This window comes from Haliotis asinina, chromosome 9 (assembly GCF_037392515.1).
Source record: "Haliotis asinina isolate JCU_RB_2024 chromosome 9, JCU_Hal_asi_v2, whole genome shotgun sequence".
Classification (NCBI taxonomy): Eukaryota; Metazoa; Mollusca; class Gastropoda; order Lepetellida; family Haliotidae; genus Haliotis; species Haliotis asinina.
The window spans coordinates 33,964,675-33,973,891 of record NC_090288.1 but is presented as its reverse complement, the minus strand read 5'-3'; positions in this window follow the sequence as shown (position 1 = coordinate 33,973,891).

Genomic DNA, 9,217 nt, shown 5'->3' with positions numbered 1-9,217 from the left:
AGGATTCTGATTTTCCAGAATTTATCTGCTCCTAGTACCTGTGAAGGTCCCGGGGTAGAATAGGCCTTCAGCAACCCATGCTTGCAATAAAGGCGACTATGCTTGTCATAAGAGGCGACTAATGGGATCGGGTGGTCAGGCTTGCTGACTTGGTTGACACATGTCATTGGTTCCCATGTGCGCAGATCGATGTTCATGTTGTTGATCACTGGATTGTCTGGCCCAGACTCGATTATTTACAGACTGCCGCCACATAGCTGGAATATTTCTGAGTGCGGCGTAAAACTAAACTCACTCACTGCTCCTAGTTTTCTATGTGTTTACTTCTGGGAGACTTATTCGAGGGCATTCTACAGTGTTGACGATGTTCGTAAGTGCCCGAACTTTTGGGAAATGACTGTATATATATATATATAGGGGCTGGTTGCCGTGTTGAGGGCGACACTCATTCATATTAACTGGAGGATATACATCACTACAGACGTTTGATCATCAAAACCCGTCAGCGCCTGAACCTACATTATCCACTGTCAGACCGACACTGTGTTTACATTCTGCAGAGTTGATTCTCTCTCACAACAATACTTTGGTGAGTTTACTACTAAATGTATTTTGTGGCCCATTGACTTAGATTTTGTCTCTCTTGAATTGTATTTGTAATCAGCATTGTGAAATTGACTTGTGACTTCGTATACCTTGCTCTCGTTGCATAATAATACATAATTTGAACGTTTGTGACTTGTTCTGTTTTGCTGGTTCACAAGGGGATTTCTTACATCGTTTGTCACGGTGGATTCTTAACTGTAACAAAATTGGGGGCTCGTCCGGGAGAGAATTCATTTGACATTTGAGACCATTTGTGAAATGTATTTAAATTTTTTTCAATTTTGCAACAAGTTAATTGAGGATCCAGCAAAATGGTGTTTGAACTTGAGAAGTTTGTATTGTCCCTTGACTCTGAGACAATTAGTCAGTTGAGGAAATCAGATTTATTGCAAATTTCTTCACATCTGAAACTTGATGCCAAACCTGCAATGAGGAAATTTCAGATTTTGAAAATTGTGTTGAATCACTATATTGATGAGGGAGTTTTTGAAGTTGATGTTTTGGAAATATTGCCAGAGGAATATTAAGACCAGTTGGAAATGAAAAAATTAGAAATAGAAAAAAAAAGGAGAAAGGGAAATGAGAAAGTTTGAGATGGAGAAGGAAATAGAAAGAGAAAGGGAAAGGGACAGAGACAGAAAGGAATTAGAATTGAAGAAATTGGAAATTGACAAAGAAATTGCACTGAAAAAAAACTGAAAACCTTTCTCAGACCTCAGATTTTTCCTCATTTGACATTGCAAGGCATGCTAGGTGTGTACCCCATTTTAATGAGATAGAAGTAGACAAATATTTTCTACATTTTGAGAAAGTTGCTGAAAATCTCAAGTGACCTAGGGAGTCATGGACTATGTTACTGCAAACTGTTTTGAAGGGTAAAGCTCAGGATGCGTAATCAGCCTTGTCAGTACAGTAAAGCTCAGATTATGATCTTGTCAAGAAAACAATTTTGAAAGCTTATGAGTTGGTGCCTGAGGCTTATAGTCAGAAATTCAGAAATGCTCACAAAAGGGATAATGAGACTTTTGTAGAGTTTCCTAGAGAAAAGGAAAACATTGTTTGATAGGTGGTGTGGGTCTAAGGAGGTCACAGATTTTGATGGTTTGAGGCAGTGTTGATGGAAGATTTCCAGCAGAGTGTTCATGCTGACCTTAAGACTTATTTGGATGAACAAAAGGGTGACAACTTACATAAGGCAGCAATGTTGGCAGATGATTATTGTTTGACTCACAAGAGTTCTTTTAAGTCTCCGGGTAATACAAAGTTTTCTGGCCAAAAGGGCTTTTCCATGGTTAAGACTTCAGGACATGCAGGTTACAGTGGTATTAGAACAGGTTCAAATTCTAGTGGCAAGCAGTCACATACTTTTCAGTCTAAGCCTAAGACTACCAGTGGTTCTGATCCTGTTTGTGTGTATTGTAAGAAGCCAGGTCATTTGGTGTCTGCATGTTACAAACTCCAGTTTAAAAATCAGGCTACAGGTTCCCCAAACGCTTTTGTGTCCATCGCACCTAAGCCTTTTTTTCCCCAGGTTGTTCTGAGTTTTGTTTGTGAGAGTAAGTCTCCAGATTCTGTAGTTCGGAAGGAGTTTTTGCCTTTTGTGTATAAGGGTTCTGTGTCACTTATGGGAGATAATTCTACCCCATGGCCCGTTATTATCTTGAGGGATACTGGAGCTCTTTAATCTTTGATTTTGAAGGATATTTTGCCTTTTTCTGACGAGTCTTCAGCTAACTCAGATGTTTTGCTTCAGGGTAGGTGGCAATTCTTCTGCTCCTCTCCATTTTGTAAATTTGACTTCATATCTGATTTCAAGTGAGGTGAAAGTTGGTGTTCTTGACTCTCTCACAGTTCCCTGTGTCAATTTGTTGATCAGTAATGATCTTATGGGGTCCAAAGTTGGCGCTGATCCAATTGTCACTGTTTTGTCAGAGAGTTCAGTCAGTACAGGGAAGTTGGAAGATGAATTTCCGGGTATTTTTCCGTCTTGAGCAGTGACTCGCTTAATGTCGTAAGGCATTTCTTCCAACACGTCTTTGCAGAATGATACCATTTATGATTTGTCAGGAACATTCATGGATTATTCTTTGTGTGAGGTAGAGACGGATGACTTATCTTCGAAGTATAGTAGCTCTTCAGGACTTCTTGATAAGTCAGATAGTTTGTCAGGTGGTGAACATGTTCTTTCCACAGAGCAGCTTATTAGTGCACCGAGTGAGGATGTTGAAGTGCAGAAGTTGGCAAGTAAGGCTGTTTCTCTTGAGGAGGTGCGCAAACTTCTAGTTTGTTATTACTACAAGGATGATGTTTTGATGAGGAAATATAGGTCACCAGATGTTCCTGCGGAGGATGAATGGAAATTGTACCATCAATTTGTGGTACCGAAGTTATTTCAAAAACATGTACTTTCATTGGCACATGAAAGTCCCGTGGCAGGTCATTTGGGTGTAAACAAAACTTGTGAGAAAATTTTGGCACATTTCTTTTGGCCCAGTGTGACACAAGATGTGGCTGAATTTTATAAGACACGTCATGCATGCCAAATTGTTGGAAAACCAAATCACAAAATTCCTTCCGCTCCCTTAAAACCTAAACCTGCTTTTGAGGAACCTTTTAGCAGAGTTATTGATTGTGTTGGTCCACTACCTAAGACTAAGTCTGGTAATCAGTATTTACTCACAATCATGTGTGCTTCTGCCAGATTTCCTGAAGCTTCGTAGGATTGTTGCTCCTGTGATTGTCAAGGCTTTTTCAAGTTTTTTACCTTAGTTGGTTTTCCAGATGTTGTTCAGTCTGATCAGGGCTCAAATGTTATGTCTAAGGTGTTTCAACAAGCTATGTACCAGTTAGGTATTAAGCAAGTTACGTCAAGTGCTTATCATCCAGAGTCAAAGGGAGCTTTTGAGAGGTTTCATCAAACTTTGAAGAATATGATCAAGACTTGTTTTGAGACAGAGAAAGATTGGGATGAGGGTGTGCATTTGTTGTTGTTTGCTGTCAGAGAGTCAGTTCAGGAAAGTTTAGGGTTTAGCCCCTTTGAGCTTGTGTTTGGTCACACTGTGCATGGGCCACTAAAACACTTAAAAGAACAATGGCTCAATGACAGACCTGAGATCAATCTCTTAGACTATGTGTCTACATTTAGGGACAGACTAACAAAAGCAAGTGAGTTGGCCAGACAGAAGTTTCACAAGAAAAAATGAAGCTAAACTATGACAAAGTCAAAAGACGGGTGGTCTTGAAGAGGGTGTGATTAATCTGATGGTGGGTTTGGTGTGTGGCTATTGGTTAGATGGTCTTGAAGAGGGTGTCCTTAGTCTGAAGTTAGGTTTGGTGTGGTTGTTGGACAGATGGTCTTGAACAGGGTGTTACTACTCTGATGCTGGGTGTCCTCATTCTGAAGCTAGGTTTGTTGTGTGGCAAGTGGTTGGGTGCTGTTCAAGATGGTGTCATTGAAATCTGATGGTGGGTTTGGTGTGTGTTTATTTATATGGTGGTGTTAAAGAGGGTGTCATTAGTCCGATGCTTGGTTTGGTGTGACACTATTGGTTGGGTGGTCTTGAAGAGGGTGTCACTGGTCTGATGCTGGGTTTGGTGTGTGGTTATTGGTTAGATGGTATAGAAGAGGGTGTCATTGGGCTGATGCTCTTTTGGTGTGTGGCTATTGGCTGGACGGTCTTGAAGAGGGTGTCGTAAGTCTGAAGCTTGGTTTGGAGTGTGGCAAGTGGTTGGGTGGTCTTGAGGGTTTCATTAGACTGATGCCAGGTGACCCGTAAAGGTCCAAGCGTAGAACAGGTCCTCAGCAACCCATGCTTGCCACAAAAGGCGACTATGCTTGTCATAAGAGGCGACTAACAGGATCAGGTGGTCAGGCTTGCTGACTTGGTTGGCATGTCATCGGTTCCTAATTGTGCAGATCAATGCTGATGTTGTTGATCACTGGATTGTCTGGTCCATTAGACTGATCTTATTGTGTGTCTTTGTACCATGATGATTCTCACAATAATAATTAATGGGTTTTCTGGTCTAGAAATTTATTTACAGACCACCAGCACATCTTGAGTATTTCATTTAAAATCACTCTTCTTGGCACAGTTCCTGTGAAGATCTGGGTTAGTCATAAGAGCACACACACTCGATCCCTTTTGCGTAGATCAATGCTCAGGATCACTTTAGTATGTCTAGACCAGACAACTCTTTACAGACCACAGCCATATTGTTGGAATATCAACTATCAGTCATATGACAGTGAATGATAACAAAGACATGTATATATACTCATATCTTTTATTCATTTGGTGAAAAATATTTCAACATTGGTCAAAATATGCCAGAAAATGAGAATTAGGCTACAAAAATGCAACATGTAGCAGACACAGAACATTGTTGTTTTTTTCTCAACATCAAACAAGCAGCCTGAACTCTAGATTTCAACACCTGTAACTACAGGGAAAACAGGTTCTGATGGAATAGATCTTGAACAATACCAGTAAGTCCATGTAAAATGGTACTGGATTCACCTATGTGATATACATCTATTGATAAAAAATATTCATGACCGCAACATTTTGTCGTTACTGTGTGTGCAGACAAAGCACACAGCTTTCTGGAGATATACTGTGTGTGCAGACAAAGCACACAGCTTTCTGGAGGTATACTGTGTGTGCTTCTTTAATTTTCATTACCACCTGTGAATAGTGCTGTGGGAGGAATTGGCGAATAAAAAGTAAAGGAACAGGTGGATGCTTTGGTTTTAATGTAATTGATTTTCATTAAATTCAAAACTGCTGACATCCATTACTTGGTGCAATATAATTAACACCAGAAGGCAGTGCTGTGTAAACCTTCTAAATCTTTGGTAGATCAGCTGAGACTATTTTATGGGCAAATTATTAGAAGTTTTTGAGTTTACATGAAAAAAGCTGGTCAAAATATCCTCTGTAACAGGGATGTCAAACTATACTTGATTTTACACGTCTGTTTCAGGAATATATCTCCAGAAGGGGGCACAAAAACATGCCTGCTGTAAGTACCAATATCTTCTTTGGTGCAAGGAAAGTGAGGCCATGTCAAAAAAGACATTTGTATGTGTAAATTTTTTTTATAACTTGACAGTGATGTCATACTGAATGTGGATAGTTACCACTTTCAGCAATATTCATGCAATATTGGAGCAGGGAACCCATGAAATGAGCTTCACACATAGTGACCATGAGGGGGAAACAAACCCTGTTTTCTGGCACTGAGTGAAAACTTTAACTTAAACCTCTGAGCTACCCCATCACTTCAGTAGGTGGGGAAGTGACATGAGGTTTTGTACTGTTACAAAATAATCCATTAAGACATCAACTGAAATTTTTAAATCTGAAGGGTTGAAGTACAGTATCTCGTAAGACAGACTTATCATTGCTCCCACTTGTCACTGTCTTCAGATCATGAAGTGTGGAAGACAGCTCGTTGCTCTTGGAGGCACAAACATCACCATTTTCCCCATTATCCCACCCTGTCATTTGTTGTTGCACGTTGGTGTCTTGTAAAGGATGTCAAATGGAGGAAATATGGTAAGCTTCACTTGACATTTATCACTTTCAAAACATTTCTGTGAACTGCAAAATTCTGAAAGTTGATCATTTGAACCATCTGCAATGCCAGTTCAATCCCATAATACTTAAATCTAAACATGAATGTTTTATGGTAATGGTGACTTTACGCGAAATGCCTCTTGAACTATTCAGAACCATTGTGGAGAAAATACAATCCTGGGCCTAGTTTTTCAAAGCTCTCTTAGCGCTAAGATTAATGTTAATGCATGGCACTTACAACTATCTTATCACTAAGACAGCTTCGAAACTCTAGGCCCTGTATTAACTTACTTGTAAGTATAACAATTAATTCACAATCCCTCTGTCATCTGTCACACAAAGCAGCATCATTACAGCTCTTCTTGTAAGGCAAAACAACAAAACAGTATAGCCAGCAAAGTCAAACTACAGACTTGTCAAAAGCGGCAGTGCAAACTGAAAAATCACTTATTTAAATGATGCAAAGGTTGATATTTGTGTAAACATCCCTTTTTTTATGCACCACAGTGATAATGTCTAGAAATACAAAAATGACAACCCATTGTGAAACCTGATTAATCTGGATATGTTGCTCCAGGAACCCTGTGAAACCAACAATAAATCACACAATGAAGCATAGAAGGAACTACCCCAGTCAGGTGGATGTTTGGTTTAACATGGAACTCATACAGAGTTTGTACAGACAACTGTCCACTTTAAAGAGGTTTCACAGATTGAGGCTAGCAAATACAAACATACAAAATATAGTTATGTACATTAAAGCTCCACATGATAAGCATTATTAGTTGATATGCAAGTAGCACCTAAGCAAAAATAGAGAAACCCTGTCATCAAGGACCCTAACAATTTGGACACCCTGCTTTCTGAACAAACTTAGTCCAATATTGCTACACACAAGTAGATACACACAAGACATGATTCACCCATCCTGTTAAGATACAGGTTGGATCGGGTCAGTCACCCTTGCTCACAAACAGCATGTCATGTCTATCACAGGATTGTGTGGTCCAGACTCCATTATATAAAGACAACCATCTTAAAACTGATTATGAACTTTAGAATATTTCAAACAACAAACATGTTTGTACAGGGTTTCACTGAATTTCACAACAATGACTAGTTCAGACTGAACACCACATGTACGTGTATACACCTGGAAAATAGTTAAGCTCATATATACCATACATTCATTAATATCATGGACTACATGATAATATCTACATAACATACTGATCTAATTTTGATAAACGTCTGCCACACAGGTGGTGAGAGCTTTCAGGACATAGGTCCTGCACCACAACAAAGCATGTGACAAACATGATCTCACCCTAGGCAAACTAGTCTGTTAAAAAAATTGCCTCTGTTCACCCAGTGGGATAAGTCATATGACTGTTAGCAAGCAGCTTGGGTAATGTATTTGTGCCTTGAGCATGCACTATTGCATTGAAACATATGCTTGATAAACAGCCTTTATTATACTGACACCATCTGTTCCTTCAGGAGTACTCGTTGGGAGAAGTCATGACTGTTACCAAGCAGTGTTAGTGCATGGAAACATGTTTCCCAGAGCTGGTGCAGTGAAACAAGTCGTGTAAGTATTGCCATTTAACACTTACAAAACCAGATCCATTTCTGTACGATAATATTGGTAAGGTCTAAGTAAACAAACATTGAATTTTGTCAGAAAACAATCCAGGATATAGCTTAAAATTCCATTTCATGACAAAATACATTCTAAATGAGACCTAATCATTTCCCACATATACATTTCACATAACTGACATGAACTGTGAACAACTCCCTGAAAAAGGAATACCTCTTATTTCTAGGTTCATTTGACATCCTTCACTTAATTATGTGTAATAACACTGTTTTAGAGTTTCGACAGCTGCGTCGGTAAGGGACGAATGTGTATATCAGTTTCATGTACATTTCAAACTTGCAGCTCACATTAAATGTATCTAACTTCACACCTTCCTTCGACATAGACAAAGAAGACATATATTACACTGAAGGGCAAAAGAAAGTATACCTTCCAACGTTGGATGATGAGACAAGCAGGGAAACAGTTATTCAATGGTTATGCATATGCTATAGGTATAACAGCTGGGTTTTCATCCTCAAGTTTCGCTGCTTCACCAACTGTTTCATCTAACAGCCATTATCAAACATTTAGTAACTTAATTTTTCCCCCTAGCCTGGCAGCTTAGGTCATGCCTGTTTTTAAGTGAACATGTGAATTTGATTAATCATTAAATGCAAGAATTTGCGAAAAACCAGCACAACACATTGAGGATATCACATGACACTAACAGGTATTCTGATCACAAACAATTCTGTGTCAATTTCAAAACGAAACATACACATCAACAAAAAATATGAAACTTTGTAACAAAACACAGAAGAAACAATACCTAATCTTCGGTTTTGTGTACTGCATACCTTTTTGATAGTTCACAATTTCTGACACATTTTTGATAAATGTTTATTCTTCTTGTATCCACATAAGCCTATTCAGAGGGGGGGATGCACATCCCCTTTTGACCTGAAATTTTGCTAAAGAATCATTGAAACTGAGGTGAAAATGAAGTGTGCACCCCCCTTCCCCCCATTTCTCAGCCTCTGTATTCAGTACTCTTTGGTAATGCAAATGCTATTTCCTTCACAGCATATATTACTTTCATTATTATGTTCTGTGAGCAGTGTGACATGAAATAAACATGGCAAGGCATCTTCACATAAATATTTGACAACCATGCACATGAAAATAAAAACTAATACAAGTATATCAATCATATAACAAAATATATATTGTGAGTATTACCATTACTGACAAATGCCACATGTATATTATGCCAATCAAACAAATTTTCTTCCATACACCCTGCATGAGCATTATCTGTTGATGTAATTATTGTTTACAAAATACAACAGCATGATCATACACTCTCAAAATATGACCTCAAATCTAGTCATTATATGTTGTTGGACACCGTCAGTATGATTCTGGATAATTCACAGCACCATGA